Source organism: Phocoena sinus, chromosome X (assembly GCF_008692025.1).
Source record: "Phocoena sinus isolate mPhoSin1 chromosome X, mPhoSin1.pri, whole genome shotgun sequence".
NCBI lineage: Eukaryota > Metazoa > Chordata > Mammalia > Artiodactyla > Phocoenidae > Phocoena > Phocoena sinus.
In genome coordinates, this window is record NC_045784.1 from 55,453,322 (window position 1) to 55,459,321 (window position 6,000).

General features: G+C 34.1%; 1 non-coding gene across 1 annotated transcript; it reads left to right on the forward strand.

The window, feature by feature from the left end:
* The first annotated feature begins 5,418 nt into the window (after positions 1–5,418).
* Positions 5,419–5,491, forward strand: TRNAK-CUU. Its single transcript has one exon. It is a non-coding gene; the product is annotated as a tRNA-Lys (tRNA).
* Positions 5,492–6,000: the final 509 nt, after the last annotated feature.

Genomic DNA, 6,000 nt, shown 5'->3' on the forward strand with positions numbered 1-6,000 from the left:
TCAACTGAGGTTAATCCAAGTAATGCAAGTATTCATCAACATATGAAAATCAACCAATGTGATACACCATATTAACAAACTGAAGTATAAAACCTTATGATAATCTCAATAGATACAGAAAAAGCTTTCAACAAAATTCAACACCCATCTATGATAAAATAACTCTTTAGAAAGTGGGCATAGAGGGAACCTACATCAACATAATAAAAGCCATATATGACAAACCCACAGCCAACATCATTCTCAATGGTGAAAATATGAAAGCATTTCATCTAAGATCAGGAACAAGAAAAGAGTGCTCACTCTCACCACTATTATTCAACATAGTTTTGGAAGTTTTAGTCACAGTAATCAGAGAAGAAAAAGAAAAAAGGAATCCAAATTGGAAAAGGAGAAATAAATCTCTCACTGTTTGTAGATTACATGATACTATACATAGAAAACCCTAAAGATATCACCAGAAAACTACTAGAGCTAATAAATGAATTTGGTAAAGTAGCATGATACATAATTAATGCACAGAAATCTCCTGCCTTCCTATACACTAACAACAAAACATCAGAAAGAGAAATCAAGGAAATACTCGCATTTACCACTGCAAGAGAAAGAATAAAATACCTAGGAATAAACTTACCTCAGGAGGCAAAAATCCTATATGAAGAAAATTTTAAGTCACTCATAAAAGAAATCAAAGAGGGTACAAACAGATGGAAAGATATACCATGTTCTTGAAGTGGAAGAATAAACATTGTGAAAATGACTATACTACTCAAAGAAATCTACAGATTCAGTGCAATCCCTATCAAACTACCAATGGCATTTTTCACAGAACTAGAACAAAACATTTCACAATTTGTATAGAAACACAAAAGACCCTGAATAAACAAAACTGTCTTGAGAAAGAGAAATGGAGCTGGAAGAATCAGGCTCCCTGACTTCAGACTATACTACAAACACACAGTAATCAAGAGAGTAAGGTACTGGCACAAAAACAGAAATGTATATCAGTGGAACAGGATAGAAAGCCCAGAGATAAACCCAGACATATATGGTCAGCTTATCTTTGGCAAAGGAGGCAAGAACATGCAATGGAGAAAAGAGAGCCTCTTCAATAAGTGGAGCTGGGAAAACCGGGTAGCTACTTGTAAAAGAATGAAATTAGAACACTCCCTAACACCATACACAAAAATAAACTAAGTATAGATTAAAGACCTAAATGTAAAGCCAGACACCATAAAACTCTTAGAGGAAAACATAAGCGGAACACTCTGACATAAATCACAGCAAAATCTTTTTTGAGCCACCTCGTAGAGTAATGGTCCCAAGAATAAGCAAATGTGACCTAATGAAACTTAAAAGTTTTTGCACAGCAAAGGAAACCATAAACAAGACAAAAATATAACCCTCAGAATGGGAGAAAATATTTGCAAATGAAGCAACTGACAAAGGATAAATCTCCAAAATATACAAGCAGCTCACGCAGCTCAATATCAAAAACCCCACACACAAAACCCAATCCAAAACTGGGTGGAAGACCTAAATAGACAAAAAAAAAATAGGCAAAGAAGATATACAGATTGCCAACAAACACATGAAAAGATGATTAACATCATTAATCTTTAGAGAAATGCAAATCAAAACCACAATGAGGTATCACCTCATACCAGTCAGGATGGCCATCATCAAAAAATCTACAAACAATAAATACTGGAGAGGGTGTGGAGAAAAGGGAAACCTCTTGCACTGTTGGTTGGAATATAAATTGATACAGCCACTATGGAGAACATTATGGAGGTTCCTTAGAAAACTAAAAATAGGGCTACCATATGACCCAGCCATTCCACTACTGGGCATATACACTGAGAAAACCATAATTCAAAAAATACATGTACCACAATGTTCATTGTAGCACTATTTACAATTTCCAGGACATGGAAGCAACCTAAAAGTCCATCGAGATTTGAATGGATGAAGAAGGTGTGGCACATATATACAATGGAATATTACTCAGCCATAAAAAGGAATGAAACTGAGTTATTTGTAGTGAGGGTGATGGACCTAGTGTCTGTTATACAGAGTGAAGTAAGTCAGAAAGAGAAAAACAAATACCTTATGCTAATGCACATATATGGAATCTAAGAAAACGGTACTGATGAACTTAGTGGCAGGGCAGGAATAAAGGCTCAGATGTAGAGAACGGACTTGAGGATACAGTGGGTGAAGGGGAAGCTGGGACAAAGTGAGAGAGTAGCATTGACATATATACACTACCAAATGTACAATGGATGGTTAGTGGGAACCTGCTGCATAGCACAGGGTGATCAGCTCGATGCTTTGTGATGACGTAGATGGGTGGGATAGGGAGGATGGGAGGGAAGCTCAAGAAAGAGTGGATATGGTTATATATGTATAGTTATAGCTTATTCACTTTGTTGTACAACAGAAACTAGCAAGTTTGTAAACAATTATACTCCAATAAAGAAATTAAAAAAGATAAAACAGCACTGTACTGGCAAAAAAGTAAAGCAAAATAAAACCCCACATATATCGATGGAACTGAATAGAGAACCAAGAAATAAACCCACATGCCTCTGGTCAGTTAATCTATGGCAAAGGAGGCAAGAATACACAATGAAGAAAAGACAGTTGCTTCAATAAATGGTGCTTGGAAAACTGGACAGCGCCTGTAAAAGAATGCAATTAGAAATTCCTCACATCATATACAAAAATAAACTCACAATGGATTAACGACTGAAATGTATGACCTGAAACCAAAAAAAGTTCCTAGAAGAGCTCATAGGCAGGGCACTCTTTGACATAAATCATAGAAATATTTTTTGGTTCTGTATTCTAAGGCAAAAAAGATAAATAAATAAAAGGAAAATAAACAAAGTAGATCTAATTAAATTTAAAAGACTTTGCACAGCAAATGAAACCATCAAGATAATGAAAAGACAACTTACTGAATGGCGGGGGAGAAATATTTGTAAATGCTATGACCGATAAGGGGTCAATGTCCAAATTAAATAAACTACTGATACATCTCCATAGCAAAACAACAAACAATCCAATTAAAAATGAGCAGAACACCTGAATAGACATTTTTCCCAAAGAAGATGTAAAGATGGCTAACAGGCTCATTAAAAGATCCTCAACATCACTAAGCATTAAAGAAATGTAGATCAGAACAACAATGAGATATCCCCTCACATCTGTCAGAATGGCTAGTTTCAAAGTCTACAAATAACAAATATTGGTAAGCATGTGGAGAAAAGGGAACACTTGTACACCATTGGTGAGAATGTAAATTGGTGCAGCCACTATGGAGAACAGTATGGAAATTTCTCAAAAAACTAAAAATAGAACTATCATATGATCCAGAAGTTTCACTCCTGTCTATCATATGGTCCAGAAATTTCACTCCTGTGTATGGATTCAAAAGAAATGAAAACACTAATTCAAAAACATACATGCACCCCAAAGTTGATTTACAATTGGAAACATATGGAAGCAACACAATTTCCATCAGCAAATTAATGGATAAAGAAAATATGGTGTATATACACAATGGAATATTACTCAGCCATAAAGAACAATGAAATTCTGTCATTTGCATCAACATGGATGGATGTAGAGAATATTATGCTCAGTGTCATAAGTCAGATAGAGAAATACTGTACAATATCACTTACATATGTTATTTTAAAAATAATACAAACAAATGTATATAGAAAGCAAGAAACAGATTCACATTTATAGAAAACAAACTAGTTGTTAGCAGATGGGAGATGGAAAGGGGGATGGTCAAGTTAGGGATATGGGTTTAAGAGCTATAAACTACTATGTATAAAATAGGTAACTAACAAGGATATAGCACAGGGAATTATAGCCATTATCTTTTACTTACTTTTAATAGAGTATAATCTGTAAAAATACTGAATTGCTGTGCTGTGCACCCAAAACTAATATAATATTGCAAATCAATTATATTTCAATAAAAATATTTAAAAAGACAAAGACCAAAAAATGTAAATAAAAGCAATGTTGTAATTATTTTCATAGTTGGTGACTAAACTGGCTTTAATTATTTGGATCTGCATCGTTTGGGCATGACTTTAAGGTCCATTACCACTATATTTAATAGATCTAAAAAAATGAGTTATTCTCTCAGAATCTCACAGTAAAACCTTTAATTAAAACTGTAACACAGATAAGAGAAAAAGCAACACACCACATTATCAGTGACTCTAAATTGATGCTTTATGTAGTGTCACTAAAGTGAATAAACTTTGGTTCTAGCAAGCAAGGAACTACAGATTTTATGTCACTCAAGTTGAAATTTGAGAAATGGAAATTGGGACTTCCAACTTGTTTTCATCTTCTCTAAAAGTGCTTAAAGAATGAACTATCTGTCAAAAATCCCTCATGTGGTTAACAGATCAGGAGAGAAGTTTAAATATTTATATATTTAAAAAAATAACTAGCTGTGAAAAGCAGTATGTTATAAATCACAAATGAGCAGCAGAGAAAATAAATTGTATCAGGATCCAGAAGAGGGATCAATCACATTTGGAATAAGCCAGATGCCTATTTTGATTCTGTGATAATGACGAAATTGTCTGTCATCTTTTAAACCAGATCTGGTCATTTCTTTTATTGGTGGTATGTACCATTTTCCTCAATGTTTGCTGAGCCAACGGATGCAAAACTAAAAAGGTGACACCATAGTAGAAAAAGCAACTGAAGATTTTGTTTTCTTCCCTAAAAATTAGAAGGAAAATATGATATCTCCTTTAAACTACTAAGATCATCACTTATACTAACAGGATATAAGAGCCATTATTATCTATGTGGAAGCTGAAAATTCAAAGTAAATATTGGTCAGTTCATATGTCTAAATACTACTCTGAATGAGCCAAACAAGATGTAAAGTAGACTCAGATGTATCTGTGCATGGCTCTTTTTTCAATGACATTGGATACTGGTTCATCTTAGTTTAGCTTTCTTCTTCATTCTCCTATCTCACATAATGGAGAAGGCCATTCCATGGTCATCACAGCTAAAATAAAGACAATGGTGTTTTTGTATTATGAAAAATAATGCTTTGTGAATCAAGTTTGGTCTATGTCAGTGCTTCTCAAACTCTTTAGACTTAGTACAATTTTACACTTTTAAAAAATTATAGAATCCCAAAGAGTTTTTGTCTATGTGGGTTATATCTATCAGTATTTACCATATAACAGTTTAAAACTAACATATTAAATATTTATAAATTGTTTTACAAATTACAATTATATACCTATTATATATTAAATTAGAATGATGACATCATCAGACATCATGTATCTTTGGGAAAATTCCACTGTGCTTATGAGAGAATGAGAGTAAAAATGGCTATTAATAATGTCTTGGGGGACTTCCCTGGTGGTCCAGTGGTTAAGACTCTGCACTCTTAATCCAGGGCACCCAGGTTTGATCCCTGGTCAGGGAACTAGATCCTGCATGCCACAACTAAGAGCCCATATGCTGCTACTAAGAGCCTGCATGCCGCAACTAAAGGAACCCGCATGATGCAACTAAAAGATCCCACACGCGGCAACAAAGATCCTGCATGCCACAACTAAGACCCAGCACAGCCAAATAAATAAATAAATATTTAAAATAATAATAATGCTTGGTGTTATTATGAAAATAGTTCTGATCTCACAGTTCCCCTGAAAATGTTTTGGAGACTCCTAGGGGGTTCACAAATCATGCTTTGAGAACTAAAACATACTTTGGTCTAAATAATATTCCAAATCTTCTTGATTTTGCCTTTTGTCTTGAAGTTCCAGAACACAGACTTCATCTGTATATAAGGTTCATGCAAAATATCAAAGTAAATAGATGTCTTATAATTGAAAAACTTTGTTACTCTTTTATGTTCTTTCTTGACTAATCAACAGCTCTGGGTGTGAACAGTCAGGTTCAGAAGATATTTTGCTCATTAAGAAAAATATC